Source organism: Branchiostoma belcheri, unplaced genomic scaffold (genome assembly GCF_001625305.1).
Source record: "Branchiostoma belcheri isolate BF01 breed outbred unplaced genomic scaffold, Haploidv18h27 scaffold446, whole genome shotgun sequence".
Lineage (NCBI taxonomy): Eukaryota > Metazoa > Chordata > Leptocardii > Amphioxiformes > Branchiostomatidae > Branchiostoma > Branchiostoma belcheri.
Genome location: NW_017804072.1, coordinates 4,182 through 21,035, shown reverse-complemented (window position 1 = coordinate 21,035; position 16,854 = coordinate 4,182). Strand labels below are relative to the sequence as shown.

The following is a 16,854-nucleotide window of genomic DNA, read 5'->3' as shown; positions in this document are numbered from 1 at the left end:
GCCGTCACAATTTGTTTCAGTAAGGGACACTGGTATTTCTTCAAAGGAATATAATGCAGAATAAAAACTGACCTGATCAGAAAGAATATCTTTTGGATTAGAAACAACCTCACCAGAGGGCCTCTTGAGTCTTTGGATATTTTTTCTAGTATAATTACGACGGACCAAATTCATAAAATATTTCGTACACCTCTCCCCCAACTCCATCCAGCGCGATTTAGATCTTAATAAGATACCATTTAAACGTTCGTTGTATAAAGATTCCAGAAGCTTTTGTTTACATGCTAATTCATCCAGCTGGTCAGGTGAGGGAGAGGTGGTGTTGTCGATCTGAGCTTGCAAATTATTGATTTCATTAATGAGTTCTTTTTCCTTAATCAGGTATTGCTTCTTTTTCCAACTGGAGAACTTAATACAGTGTCCCCGCAAGAACACTTTGCTGCATCCCATACAACTTGTGGGTTTGCAGTATTAACGTTATTTTCAAAAAATTCAGTCATAACTTGCTTTGTATGTAAAATAAAAGTTCTGTCCTGAAGAAGAGACTGATTAAACTGCCAGTAACCAGGTCCTCGTGGGAAGTCCATGGTTACAAAGGATAGTGTAATTAGATTATGGTCAGATTTAAATTTGTCCGCAATACAACATTTTGTTACTCTATTTAACAACGAAAAAGAAATCAGAAAATAGTCTAATCTACTAGCGTGGAGGCCACGACGCCAGGTGTAACGAACAACATTTGGATTTCTGAACCGCCATATATCATGCAAATCAAATTTTCCTTTTAACTCAGAGATCGCTTCCAGTGCATTAGGATGATAATTACGATGTCGAACACCCGATCTGTCCATTGATGCATTTTGCACAGTGTTGAAATCCCCAACAACAATCAAACGTTCATCACTTATCTCAAAAGTATCTATGACTTGCTCAAGTCCCTTAAAAAAGGCAGGTGAGTCGTCATTTGGTGCATATAAATTAACAAGACAAAATTGTAGTCCATCTATCTCAATATCTAAAATGATCCAGCGCCCACTTTCATCAGTCTTGACATGATGAACCTGAGCGCTGGTGTTATTCTTAACTAAAATAGCCACACCTCTTTGATTAGAGGTACCATGTGAGAAGTATATTTTACCACCCCATTCGTTCTGCCATATTTGTTCATCTCTTAAGGTTGTATGTGTCTCTTGTAAACAATAAATATTGTAAGGTTTGTCCCTTAACCAAGTAAAAAGTCCCCTCCGTTTATAAGCATCTCCCAGTCCATTACAATTAAAACTAGATATATGGCACTCTACCTTTGACATAACTTCTGGGAAAAAACGTCTCGGAGAGGGAAGCCAGGAGAGGTCATCGGGGCTCCGGATTGAGTATGGTGTGGGAAGATCCGATCTACAAAGGAAATAAACTTGGGGAAGACTAAGCGAACATCAAAATTATCCAAACAATCAAAATAACTGTCACTGCAAATCATAAGTGGTATCAACAAAAGAGAACTTGAGTAAAATGTTCTGAAACAAATATTACGTACAACGTACGTGTAGGTTGAACAAAGTATCTGATGAGGTCCTGAACTTATAGCTATAAATTTGAATGCTGACAAAAAAATGGAATATTAATGAACTCAGATACCAAATCATATAAACCGATTCTATAACAAGCTCTATGCTTATATCATTCCAACATAGAATAATATTAATCAACAGAATACAAGTAACAAAATAATAATCATCATAAATCAATGTTCCATTGCAGAAATAAAGGAATGAACTCAGAATATGGCAAGACTCATAATCTATGTACACTATCATTATAGTAGGGAGGGCTTTGTAACAAAAATAATAAGACAACAACAAAAGAAACAAAAAGTTACATAACAACATGATTTGGCGCCTCGAAGGAGTATAGGTTCTTATAAGTTTGAGGCTCTTACTCCGGATTGTTAACATACACCTAGGATGTTATTTGATAACATCCTAAATTCTTTCACCACAGAAAATATTTAGCTTGTGCTGGTACCACCTGGATACAAATAAGCTAATTAGCATAATAAAAGGGGAACCCAAGAATCACCATACCAGTGTGATGAAATAATCAGGTTGAGCACCGGTGGTAACAAAAAAACACTTGATTCAGTGAAATCAAAATAAACAGGTTAAACACCGGTGGTAACAAAAGCGCTTGATTCAGTGAAATCAAAATAAACAGGTTGAACACCGGTGGTAACAAAAGCACTTGATTCAGTGAAATCAAAATGAACATGTTGAACACCGGTGGTAACAAAAGCACTTGATTCAGTGAAATCAAAATACAACATAAGTAATAAACAAAGTAATCATTTAAGATGAGATAAACTCAATAAAAGAGGAAACAAATCAACTTCAAAACTTCTGTGGGCTAGATATTCACCAGCAATGATCACAGGAAATAACAAAATTAAGAAATGAAAGTAAAAATTGAATTTCTATAGACAAGTCCTTTGTTCTATCTTACTAAAGATATTCTACTTAATCTTACTTAGAAGAAAATACTCATAGCCCACAAAAGTACAATACAACCTCATTTATTTCCACTTCTTCACATAAAAAATAAAGTACTCATGAAAATTAATGTCCATGGTGTTCACATGAAAAATAATGCAATAAAGTTCTCGTGAAATCCAGTTCGAAGTGGCTAATGCTGTAAACCTCAAGTTGGTTTAATGTCTTCAGAGTTGAACAGTAAGTCCACCGCATCAATACGCTTCTTCTCTTTCCCATCGACGAGCAGAACAGCATAGGTGGATTTGGGGATAGGTTGTTCCTTCGCTTAAGTGAAGATCAGCTGCGCCAGCTTCTGTAAGTCTGGGGGTAGCGATGTCAGCGTAGCTCCACCAGACGCCATTTTTGCTGTCTTGGGAGGGGGGCAATTTCGCGATTTCGGACTGTTTTCTTCAGAACTGCTGCCCCTGGAGCCTCTATGTCGCTTTCCCATAAGTCGGTTAAATGTAGACCGTTGTCAGATAAAGTTCGCTGGCTGGCAGTTCAAACAGTACAAACAGACGTGGCAAAATGTTGAAAATGTCGGAGCGTCCTCTCACACGTCCTCTCACACGGCGGCCCGTTTCTTTGGGTCTTGTCTGGTAGTCTTCTTCTGAGCCTTCCTGGGCATCTTGGAGACGAGTTGGCAGTCGCCCGTCAAGTCGTCTTTATATACTGTAGAAATCAGGTGCGTTGCACGTGCGTTGCACGTGCGGAGCACCTGGTATGGTGCACGTGTGTTCTGCGTGGTCATTGAGCAGGTCAACTGGGAAGTGAAGAGTAAGCACGGATGACGCAAGCACCGTGCGTGGCACGCATGTGCTTCGTGCGCTGTCCGTACAGCAATTGCACGTGAGAATAGTGAAGTTAGACTCACGGAGTCCGTACGTTGCACGCTCATAGACTGTACGGGGCACGCGCGTCGCACGTACTCGCACGCACGGGTGGTAAATCTGCAGACCTCACGTAGAAAAAAGTTTTACATGCACTTAAAGTTCTACGGCGTGTCTGCATGCTCCCAAATCCGTAGGATTCCGTACGGAGGTGGTACTCACCACGCACGGATCCCCTACGTTTGCCCACGTTTTTGCACGTAGACAGCACGCAGAAGCACGTACGGCGGGTTGTGACCATCGCTTTAGAGAGAGATACATAACTAAATGCAAAATATACAGATGAAGAATAAATTTGCATAATTAAGGACAAAATTCTGCAATTGCAGTGCTTTACAGGAGAGTTCTTTTACACATACCATGTATGTAATCTATGGCACATGAAGCATCAACAGATACAATTATGCAAAAAATTATTAATGCGAAAAATATATGATTTTTTAAAATGGTGAATGAATTTTATACTTTGTGACATGTGATAGTTACTTAAAGGTAAACATCACTATGCATATATTATGTTAATATAGAGGTCATTCGCATAATTATGGGGACGTTTTGAAATGAAATATTGCCTAAGGATAGGAATTTAACACACAACACATTGTAAATGGAGTTTAGAAAACCATATATTGACTAGACTTGGCTTTTTTGCGATCCGTGTTACTGAGGAGGAGGGAGGGGGGCTCAGAACTCGATGACGGCAAAGCGTATTATGGCCGTATTGGAGGATAATGTACTATTAATAGTAAATTATAACAACAATTTGATATTATTATGACGCCATCAATGTGATTTATTGTCTAAAACCATCTAGATAGGTTATTCTAGTTATACTTAATAGTATACAACATAACGAGTTAAACACGGTGATCAAATTATTCCAAATTTTTTTAACCAAATCATATTCGATATGGCGTCATTCAAACCCAACGTTCGTTCGATCTGGGGTCACCCGCGGTCATTTACGGTAAACTCGTAACAATTCGCTACTTCAACCCCCTTTTAAAATGGGTTCCGCCTAACAGTAAAAATCCACTTCTTCACAAATATAAACAGATTCCGGGACAGAACATTTACGCCGCTATTTCAAAGTGGATATGTCACATTCAACGGTGTCATTGCCGCCATTGTGGGTGACCTTGAAGATCGTAATTCTTGTATACCTGGATTTGAATAATCCCATCCACTTACTCACGCAGCCTGACATGCTTGCAAACATGGTATTTCAATTGCATTAAAATAAATTAAATTGATCTCAAAAATAGCTTAACTTTTAAACAAGACAAAAATCTTGATCTGTGTCGGATGTTTTTTTAAAGATGGCTGCATTCTGGAATCATTGGCCTTGGCAGTTGAAAAATTGCATTTTGTGAATTTTTTTTTTGCTTTAGGAACACTCAAACTTTGAAATAAAAACAATCTGTCCGGCTCAAAAATTTAGTTTTGTATTATGTTTTATAAAATGCAAAAACTGAGGATTTTCTGGGGAATCTAGGGCCAGATTAAATCAGTTGTTTAGATAATATTGGTATGTTTCAGAATAAGTATTTAACGCCCGTAAAGGGTTCTTTAAGACACATTTAGCGCTGTAAACAAAACAACAACATTTGAGGTATATGCAGTGCGGATTTTAACACATTTGAACAAGAGAGTCCCTAAGAAACTGTTTCTTATTAAAAAAAAAATATTTACCGTTGAGACTAAAGCCGCGCGTTGAATTTCCACTTCCTGTCGGCGCACAGATGGTACTGTTACCACACTACCTCTCAGACTAGTTAATCCCATCCTCTCATCACCCGTCACCCTCTCCCCCGGTTATTTTTGACTCCACACCTCGCTTGTGTGGCAGCATCCTTTGTCAGGCTCCTGTTCGCCCTGTCTCCTTCGCTCGATTGACCTCCCTACCGATGGCCAAGGCCAAGTCTCGCCGGAGCCCGCGTGCCTCCACACGATCGATCGGCTTCCACGGCCTCTGAATCTCTGGCCGGCACGAGTAAATCCGGTCCAACTGAAATCTCAGCTGACGACGGCTCCAAGACCCGTCGTGACCCGCAACGCTTCTTGGATAACAACCCTCCCCCAAAACTTGAACCTGGATCAGTCGTCCCATCAAGCGCAGATCCTGGCCGCCATCACCCGCCTGGAGGAACGGCAGTCATCGGTTGACCTAAGGATGCAGTCACTTCAGTCTCAGATTCGCGCGGCCAGCAGCCCGACATCCGCATCACCCACCATCTCATGGCGCCACGATTTGAACAAATACAGCTACAACTTCAACTCTAAGATTCAGGACCAGCTAGCTTTTAATTAGCAGTTGCTTCACTTGCGGACAACCAAGTCATTTCGTCAAGGGGTGTTCAAAATACACCAAGTCAACTTAGTTCTAGCAATTCACCGCTTTTCCCCCTCTCAGATTTGCGTCTACAACACCCCCCCCCCGCTAATTATAATTCGGCCCATTCGCCTTTGCCCTAATCCCTCGACGTCGCCTCCACCCACTATCTTGAGATTGACGACCTTGTTTTCTTCAGACCACTGTGACCAAACCGATCCGGTACCCTCTTACACTGATAACATCTGTCTTCTGGACCCCACTGGAGCTTCCCCACCTCCTCCTGATGACCGGAAACAATAGACCTCATTCCAGATACATGATTCTATTCTCGCGAGAGCGCATCCTTGGCGTGACCGCGCGTGACCTCGCACGAAAACGAGACCGCCGTTGGGTCACTCCCGGTCAGGTTTCCCATTGAGGCGGTCTAACAATGGAGTCTTCCACAATCGATAGCGATACTCCAACTTCAACGGTGAGTTTTGCCCGTCCAGTGTAAAATATTGCCGGAATTACTGCTTTCACGGGTAGAGAATGTTGTTGTGGGCATGTGGGATCGATTTCGGCGGGTAGAAATGCATGTTTCTTCCGATTTTGAACAGTTTGGACGGGCGGCATTGTAGCGTATGTGATGCACTTTGTTTACATGCTACGTACGCAGCAAACTCATATAATATGGAGAAAAATATCGAGCTTAGCCGGGTATATAGCCACAAAAACCTAAAAATGTTGGCCCTGGAGTCTTGTGGGTGGAAATTTATGGAGTGTTCGGCGATTTCTCCGTAGATTTATCGATTATAGCGTCTAATGTCCGGCCGTACGTAGAGTGAAACTTTCGTAACTAGGGGAGGGGGGCGGTTGTTATTCTAACGTCCCCCGTTTATTATTATTATTTGTCGATGGGACTTTACTAGAATAGAACGGTAGAAAAACATAACTTACCTTTGTGAGATCCTGTTGGGTAGAAATACGTCTCTTGAACGAAATTTTGGCGGTCGACCTGAAGATTCATCGATTACAACGTCAAAGCGCCCAGCCAGGTTTTTAGTCACTCACGCAGTGTGGGAGAGGCGGGGCATGTGTTTTTTTAAACGTCCTACGTTTTTGGAGACGGGGATTTTCCAATGTTTACAATATTATAAGAACATCATAAACAGTGTCTGGATGAGATCCTGGCTTCGGTGGTTCATGTTCTCATTTCTTTATTTATATCTATGTCTTTGTCTAAAACCTTAAACTTTTCTCACAAATAATATTCTTCTTATTAATCTGGCATTGCTAAAAAAATATAACTGTTAATGAAAATTTCCATATTGTATGATTCCAGGTGCAGAACCCGTCCTTCATTCCTGGGTGAAGCAGAAACCAGAGAGACCAGCTCCAAAGAAGAGATGTTCTCCCACCAAGAAAAAGAAAGGAGCTTGTGGACTTAACAAAGTAAATGTTGCATGTCAACTACAATGTACATAGTTTGAATTTTATTCCATAAAGTTTTGTATCAGTAATGTCCGCATAATTTTCTTTTCGGATGCTAATAAAAACATACTTGGATTGCTTCACATGGTATTTTACTTCTTGTAAAGAACACTTCATATTGTTGCACTCAAACGTTGTCATTGCATTTTTGACTGACTTTACAGATTGATGAACCTGAGGACGCCTCCGCTTGTTGTTCGGATCCTGGTCTCGACACCAACATGGCTATACTTCAACCTGACCTGGCAACATCCCCATCACCGACTGCACTGCCATCACAGACCACATCTTCACCATGCTTACCTGATCTGCTGACAAACTTTTTACCACCACTTGTACAGAACTACTGAAACTGTCATGTTTATTGAAGTGGCATTGTATTTACATGTGTCTGAAGGTTACAAGAACATGTACATGTTTTTTCACAAATAAAAAAAAATAGATGAGAAGCAACTTCAAGGAAGTGTTCCTAACTTACATGTATTTTGGAATTTTGGGTACTCTCATGTATGTAATCTACTCATACATGATCTAGTGAAAAAATGAATCATGGCTACATGTTTCAATGAGAAGCAAATGGTGGAAAACCAACTTAAACTATACATGGTTTATTAGGAATGAATTAAATAGTGTTACTGAACTGTTTTCAGTTTCTGATACATGTACATACTGTTAACACACATCTGTTTCCTAGTACATGTACTAGTAGCAGCTCTTTCCTTTTGTACTCAATAAACACTACATTGTATTTACACTACAACAGTATTTGTGCCTGATAAAATCAATCAACAATAGGATCATACTAAAACCTTTTGGCAACAACCAAATAATACATCTTTGACAACATGAGTGGGGCAAAGACCATGTGATAGGTGGATGTCCTAGCGGCACTGTTTCTATGGTCCTGTGTTGTGCTTTGCAGACTTGAATTTCTTTTCCCTCTTCAGGCAGGTAGTGTTTGTCTGAAAAGAGTTTTAAAAAATGTTAAAATTTTAGACAAAGACATATAATAAAGAAATGAGAACATGAACCACCCGAAGCCAGGATCTCATCCAGACACTGTTTATGATGTTCTTATAATATTGTAAACATTGGAAAATCCCCGTCTCCCAAAACGTAGGACGTTTAGAAAAATACATGCCCTGCCTCTCCCACACTACGTGAGTGACTAAAAACCTGGCTGGGCGCTTTGACGTTGTAATCGATGAATCTTCAGGGCGACCGCCAAAATTTCGTTCAAGAGACGTATTTCTACCCAACAGGATCTCACCAAGGTAAGTTATGTTTTTCTACCGTTCTATTCTAGTAAAGTTCCATCGACAAATAATAATAATAAACGGGGGACGTTAGAATAACAACCGCCCCCCTCCCCAAGTTACGAAAGTTTCACTCTACGTACGGCCGGACATTAGACGCTATAATCGATAAATCTACGGAGAAATCGCCGAACACTCCATAAATTTCCACCCACAAGACTCCAGGGCCAACATGTTTAGGTTTTTGTGGCAATATATCCGGCTAAACTCGATATTTTTCGAAGTTAGCTGCGTACGTAGAATGTAAACAAAGTGCATCACATACGCTACAATGCCGCCCGTCCAAACTGTTCAAAATCGGAAGAAACATGCATTTCTACCCGCCAAAATCGATCCCACATGCCCACAACAACATTCTTTACCCGTGAAAGCCGTACTTCCGACAATATTTTACACTGGACGGGCAAAACTCACCGTTGAAGTTGGAGCACCGCTATCGACTGTGTTAGAACGTACTACAGGGAATCCGCGACCACACGGCGGTCTCGTTTTCGTGCGAGGTCACGCGCGCTCACGCCAAGGATGTGCTCTCGCGAGAATAGAATCAATATGGCGACTGTATCTGGAATGAGGTCTATTTACGAACAAGACTCGATCCGCACACGTGTACATGGTTGTCTACGCTCATACATAGATAAATGGCGTAGTATCAAAGCTTCCCCCTTCGTCCTGCGGAATACGGTTTTTGCTTTGATTCCCTTTCTTCACCCACCCTCCCAACAAAACGTTTCTTAACCTTCCTGTAAGTGTAACGAGCATTCAGAATTTGTGGATACCGCCATTCATGACCTCCTGTCAGTAGGTAGTATTGTGGAAGTCCCCAGCAGGGAACGCTTTCGCCTATGCAGCCCACTCAAGGTCGTCCCGAAAAACAAACACACCTAGATAAACTACAAGTGATCCAAAATCGTGCAGCTAGTTTAGCCACAAAAGCCGCTTTTGACGCCTGACTTAACGACATACACACCCAGTTAAACTGGCAAACAGTCAACCAGAGACTTTTCACCAGTACTCTTTGTGCATTCCACAAAATTGTAACTAAAGAGCAACCTAACTGTATCTTCAAACACTTGCAGAAAATAGAAACGACACATAGACACCATACAAGACTTGCACAAAGAGGGGCGTTTACACTGGACAAACCCACAACTAAAGCTAAAACCAGAACATTTGTATATAGAAGTATAAAATCATACAGCAATCTACCATCTGATATGACATCTGGAAGCGAACGAACATTTTTAAAAAGAAAACATCAAATTATGGAGTAACAAGTACAACCACATGCGTCTCGGCACATGGTAGTAATATACATGGTGAAAATAGGGACCTCTGACCTCTCCAATGTATTTCATTATATAGTTTAAGCTAGTTTTAATTGTTGTGCATACAAGCAAGTAGGCATACATGTTAATTGTTATTGTTATACTGCTACTTAAGCTGATGTTTTGTATATAATTGTAGCTATTAAGTTTGTTAAGTTTGTAATTCATATATATTTCATATTTTAAATGTAAAGGACTCCAGGAATACTAATTAACAAACTTTGTATTACTAATGGAGATTCCTAATAAACATAAACATAAACATACCTGCCAGATTCTGTTCGTGTGGATCCTGCAGCCCTACCCCCATTCAGTCTACCCTTGCAACCAAACCCTGCTTCATTCCCGGTGTCCTATCCTTCCCACCACCCACCCCATAATGCTGATTGGGCGATTCTGATCCTCCTCCATGTGACAGGAGGTGTTGCCGACGACCCCTCTGCAAATTCTGGCACAAGCGGTGTCCCTTCCTTCATTGCTGACTGTTGTCAGTTACTTCCGTCTGTGAACGCCTCATTGGCCATATCAGACATTCCTTGCCTTGAGACGCTTAAAGCGACGGTCACAACCCGCCGTACGTGCTTTTTGTCCGTTCTTTTGGGGGCTTCGTCTGCTACGTTTTATTCTGAAAACTTTGGGAAGGAGTGGCGTCGACGCACGTCAGTCGCACGTCATTCGCACGGTTTCGCAAGGTGTAAGAGTGTGGTCTGTACGCCACGTCTGGCCGTGAGCGGTTGCGTGCATCGTACGTTGCGCAAGTGGTAAGTGAGTTGTACGTGCTTACAACGATTTCTGTGCGATTGCAACTTTACCGTAAGGAGGCCGTACTCACACGTGCGTCTTTCGTACAGTACGAACGGGGCACGCGCGTCGCCCGTACTCGCACGCACGGGCGGTGAATCCGCAGACCGCACGCAGAAAAAGTTTTACATGTGCATGCACTTAAATTTCTATGGCGTGTCTGCGTGCTCCCAAATCCGTAGGATTCCGTACGGAGGTGGTACTCACCACTCACGGATCCCCTACGTTTGCCCACGTTTTTGCACGTAGACAGCACGCAGAAGCACGTACGGCGGGTTGTGACCGAAATATTACTCGTGCGAAGGTTGTGGCGCACGCTTAAGTGGCACATCTCTTTGGATGAGTTGGTTTGGATGTGGCGCACCTTTCTGGCACATCCTAGTTAGCTTGGCACAAAAAAGTTGCAACGTGGCGCACGCTCACGTGGCACATCTCGTTACCAGCATTGTTCGATGTGGCGCACTTATATGGCACATCTTATTCGACCGTTACATACCCAGATGTGGCGCACGTTCAGTGGCACATCTCACTACAAGTTAACTATGCGGATGTCCCGTACATAATTTTACCACGCCTCACAACCTCCCCGTGTCCCACACGGACGTGATGGTCAACGTGCGAGGTACGACTCTGGCACCACACGCGACCGTCTTACACGTGGAGTCTACCTCACCTTATTGGACTTAACCTTGCCTTGGACACTTGACTCTGAGCACCCGTCGCTTCGACGATGCTGTTCGTTGCTACTTCTGGTGTTAGTTGTGTCATCGGTTAACTATAGCTAGTTTTACTTGTTCTTAGTCAGCCATCACCGCTTAACTATCATTTCACAATCCCCTACCCCGCCCCCTGCCATCGCCGCCGTCCAGCAGTACCAGGAGCTATGTGACGTAAGGGACCCCGAACTGTGTGCCTTGACCAACTTGTTACCGTCAGTCCTCATTGCCGATAGATCGACGAACACCGCCAAGAAGTACACCCGCTCCTTTCTCCGCTGGAAGGCCTTCGCAACCGATAAACACTTGCCATACCTACCGGCGAAAGGCCCCCATGTGGCGCTGTACCTTCTCCATCTTCTACAGTCTTCATGCTCACCAGCTCTCCTCGACGCGGCATGCTTCGCCATAGCCTTGGCTCACCGTAAGACTGGCCATCCTTCCCCTCACCTACACCCACTACCAGCTCAAGTTCTACAGGCAGCTAAACGCCTTCTCGCAGCAACGACTACCAAAACGCTGCCTCTTTCCATCTGGGACATTTGCAAGCTGTTTCCACACACCTGTCACCATCTACCAACCTTGCGTTCGGCAAACTTTATGCATTATCGTCCTAGGCTTCTAAGGCTTCATTCGCTGGGATGACCTCAGCCAACTCCACGTGGACGACATCTGTTTCTGCGAAGGACACGTCGCCCTGTTCCTGGAGAAGCGCAAAAACGACCAGTTTCAAGAGGGACACTGGATCTGTATCACCCAAACCCACAACACCACCTGTCCCGAGTCCCTCCTGCGCCGCTTCCTCCGCGCCTCCACGTCCTGCGGTCACGTGAAGCTGTTTCGCCGAATCGCCAACTTCCTTTACAACCTGTCCCTGCGTCGTGAACCGATCTAGTACACCCGGGCCCGTGAGAAGCTGCTGTTGCTGCTGTCGTCCATAGGACTTGACTCGTCCAAGTACAGCCTGTACAGCCTACGCGCCAATGGAGCCAGCGCAGCAACCGCCATGGGCGGGATTCCAGATCGCCTTATCGCCCATCACCGAGGATGGCGCAGTGTACAAGCTCGGGAAGGGTACGTTCTGAAATCGGAATCTTCAGTTCTCACAGTCCCGCGCTCCTTAGGCCTCTAGTCCACCCCCTTCCCCTACCTGCTAACGACTTCACTTCCTCCTATCCTTTTCCCTTCGTGACGGAGCGCACTACCCTAATTCATTGTTTGTCTTATCTGTACATTGTTTGTCTTATCTGTGCATAGACAGAAAATGGGGCTCTCTTCGGAACTTGTGAAGAAGAGAATTTCCATTTTCTGTCGGCGCACAGATGGTACTGTAACCATACTACCTCTAGTTAACCCCATCCTCTCATCACCCGTCACCCTACCCCTGGTCATTCGTGCCTCCACCCCTCGCTTGTGTGGCATCATTTCAAAATCACACAACCCACCCACCCTTACTTGGCTGAATTAGTGTATACCTTAGTTACCTCGTTCTGTTAGTGTAGCGAAGGACAACGGTCCTGTTGAATAGGAGTTTTCCTTCTTCAGTTTTTACGTTACCTTTTAACGCATAGATCTGTATGGTGTTACTCTTGTTACCTCCATGAAAAATGGAGGTAATGTTTTTGGCGTGTCTGTCTATCTGTGTGTGTGTGTGTCTGTGTGTGTTTGTGTTTCCGCACATATGTAGTCAGCATAACTGCATAACACCTTTATGGATTATGATTATATTTGGTATGTTGATAAGTCTTGGGAAGACAAATGTCAATGTAAAATATGGGCCTCCTGGTGGATGACCTTGGTACTGCAGCAGAACTTCCGCCTTTTTGTATCTTTTGTCCTGAGCATGCTATGGTCTTGACTTTTGGGTGACAGATTTCAGGCTCAATGGCCCATAGCACAGACAGACAACATTACACAACCACATCTAAAATAAAACATCTAAGTGGGTATAAGTAGATAAAAGACTGTCGAGCCCTTACGGTGGGCGGACCAGGCTCCAGAATGGGCTAGAGCAAAAGGTCTCCGAGCGGAGCAGCAGTTTGACAATTGCGTTCTCAGACGCTAAGAGACGCGAAGCAAAAGAGTACAACAACTTCCGACGCCTGGCATCAAACGTGTCGACACGAGTCTGTACAAATAGGTCGCTGTTACTAGTAGTCCTAGGCTGAGACAGTAGGATTTTAAGACCATCGTGATAAGCGACTCGTAGCCTATGAATTTTTTTTATGCTCTGTAGCTGGACCAAAGCTGAGCACAATACATTTCACTGCAGTGCATATGTTTTTATTGATTGATTGGTACAAAATATGACAAGACTTCCTAGTCTGAGCTTTACAGGAGTGACTGGGTCCCGCTAAGGAATTCCGGAAAAAGAGGATCGGTGACATTGGGTCCCCAGACTGTGGGAGAAGCTATAGTTCTGAAAAGCTATGGTCGTACATAAAAGGACTGAGGAGAGACCTTGTCGGGGTAGCAACCCTAAAGGAGAGAAATACATTTTGTACCATTGATTGTCAGTGACAGTGGGGAAAAAGCAGAAGTACTCAGTTCACAGTTCAAAAGTGTTTTCACCACAGATATGCCATTTCTCGGTCAGCCCTGTACTCCCTTAATGGAACATATAGAAAGTTCTATCCCGGTCTCAATCCGTCTAAAGCATCCGGACCAGACCAAATACCACCCTGGTTCCTTAACCCTCAACAGTACACCTTCCCGGACTGATTAATCTGTACACCTGGGGTCCGCGCGGACCCCAGAACAGTTTTTTGCTAATTTTTAGAAATTATCAACATGCTACCAGCTCAATTGTTTTGCAAACTGATGCGGGAACCTCTGTGTCCACATTACATACAAAAACCATACATTTTGAACCTTTTCTATTTTTTGGTGAAGAAAAGAAGACAAGAAGAAATACCCGATTTTTAAACCCATTTCAGACTGAAGGGGCTTTTGAGGCCCAACTTTGATCTCAGATAGCGGCTAAACGGCTTGCGCTAGAAGTATCAAATTTGGAGACCTTTCCTAAAATGTCTCTGGAAAAAAGTTCATATTAGTTTAATACTAGTAAGTTGATGTTTTTTTGTGTTGCCATGGCAACGGGTTTCTAGCAGGCGTTTTTTTTGAAAATAGAAGTAATTTTGGTTTCAACATAAAAATTGTCTGAGTTTTATATTAAATTACACTTCTTTTCCAGCATTAATAACATCTTACATAATTAAATATAAGTTAAGTCATTTAATATGCATAGAATATGCTAATTTGATGACGTCATTGGTCAAAACTCAATATGGTGGACTATATTATTAGCTCTGACGTCACATGACGTCATAATTACACCAAAGTTATTAAAATTTGATTCTATTACTACACCATTCTCTGAAAACTTGGTAGACATACGATGAGTGCATAAAAACATATAAAAACGGAAATAAGGCAATGTATAAGAACGCCAGTGTATCCATTATGATCGAAAGCCGGCTGGGGTCCGCGCGGACCCCAAAAGAAAATCAGATATAATTTTTTTTATAAATGGTAGAAACGGAGTTTTCTGCACTGTATTGAGAGACAACTTTGTGGGTGACAATTACCTAAAATTTCAGAAAAAAAATCTTTAGAAACAAAAAAGATATTACAGAATATATAGTGCTGGGGTCCGCGCGGACCCCAGGTATACTGTTTTGGGTTAAATTGACAGCTAGTGAAATCGCCCCTGTACTTACCAATATTTACAACACTCTTTAAACACTGCATAAATCTCTAAAAACTGGAGGGATGCAAATATATGCGCCATCTTTAAAAAAAAAGAGATGGAGCGGTCTCCAGGACCTGCATATCCTGCATCCTCCCGAGGCAGGGTCGGCGGCGCGGTATTCTGTTTACCTTACAACCGACCCTGCCATATTAGGCCCAGTCTTCTACTCCTAGGCCCAGTCTTCTACTCCAGATGACGTGGCCCTCAAGGAGCTGTCAGCCAATCAGAGACATAGATTTCAGTTGTGCAAAGCTAAGGGCAAAGGTCACCAGGAATCAGAGAGCCAATCATGTTACGTCTTACATCGCCTCTTTGGGTTTTATGTATAAAATGGGGGTTGGTAATGCATTATATTGTCTCAGTCGTGCAAGCCTTTTTGGGCATCAAACAGCTCGTGAACACCAGAAAATCACGCTACAGGGACTAAGTGATGGCCGAAACGTGTTCCTTAGGACAAGCGGACGGAAAAGCCTGTGCTACATGGGCTTTCAAGCCGCAGCCAGATCGAGTAGCCAACGACGGATCTACGGTCTACTCAACTCAAGAGTGACGAGTCCAGCATCCGTGGCCGTTTGGATCTGACCTCATTATATTGTCGTGAGTCCGCTGAATGCGATAATGAAAGTTCAATGTGACAAGCTGAGCTTGCTGGGCCTGAAGGTGACTTGTTTAGTTATGAACGCAGCCAAGCGTGGATGAGTTACAGTGGGCTTCTCTCCAAGGCCGCCGCCGTACCACCAGACTCGCCATGATGTACAAGATCCAGCATGACCTTGCATGTGTGAGATGCGACGCCTTGAAGCCCGTGTCTGGCAGCAGGAGAAGCCGGAGAGGCCACAGTCAACAGCTCCAGGACATAACTTGCCGCACGAACTACAAACACTATTTCTTTCTTCCTCGCACTATCCGCGATTGGAACGCCCTGCCCACAGACACTGTCCAATCCCCGTCCCTGGCCACCTTTGTCTCGAGGGTGTCCAGTCCGGCCTAGACTCAGTCACGCTGGTGACCTTCGACCCGAGACATGTCAATTATTGCCGGTATCGGCAGTTGGACATTACCGGAAGAAGAAAAAGAAGAAGCCGAGACAGTGGTGACAGTGTTTACGTCCGCAATCTTGAATTTATGTGATCCTGGAGCTGATTGGCTTGTGCAAAATAAGGCAAGCTCAATAATGGTGGCCCCCAAGCCCTTTTCCGTAGAGCGTAATCGGCCGTTTTAATTCTACGTAGAGCGTAGACGGACCCTCTAATTCAACGTAGAGCGTAATTGGCGCATTTGGCGTAGAGCGTAATTCGCCGTTTTAATTATACGTAATGCGTTGTAGCTATCGGGAATTAACCGTAAAGCGCAATCGATTAATTGTGCGTAGAGCGTAATCCAAGCCGCAAACGGGAACTCGAGGCCTCGCAAGTTCCGGGTTGTCGCGGCGCTCGAGGTCTTTCTTGCTCTACCCCCTTCTATACAATCAAACAATCCACTAGACTTGTTCCCAGAGCCATACACAAGAACAAGGCAACACATGGGAATGATCCCACCGTGCGCTGGGTACGAGATTGACCTTACCATCGGTGACGTACAGGAGGACCATTGGCCAAACGCCACAGATGGCCAGAGATGAAGAGGGTAGAAGGCCTTAGAACCACATGACTTGTACGGCCCAATAGGGGCCTTACATGCGTTTCTTAGCGGGAACATCATTGCTGATAAACGGCCAGGGTA

The 16,854-nt window shown here is 43.6% G+C and overlaps 2 long non-coding RNA genes across 2 annotated transcripts in view; both read left to right on the top strand.

The window, feature by feature from the left end:
• Positions 1–16,854, top strand: part of LOC109478640 — a 31,681-nt gene that overhangs the window by 12,652 nt on the left and 2,175 nt on the right. The gene's annotated exons all lie outside the window — the stretch shown is intronic.
• Positions 6,142–7,530, top strand: LOC109478639. The gene is made up of 3 exons (XR_002140747.1): positions 6,142–6,222; positions 7,075–7,184; positions 7,388–7,530. It is a non-coding gene; the product is annotated as an uncharacterized LOC109478639 (long non-coding RNA).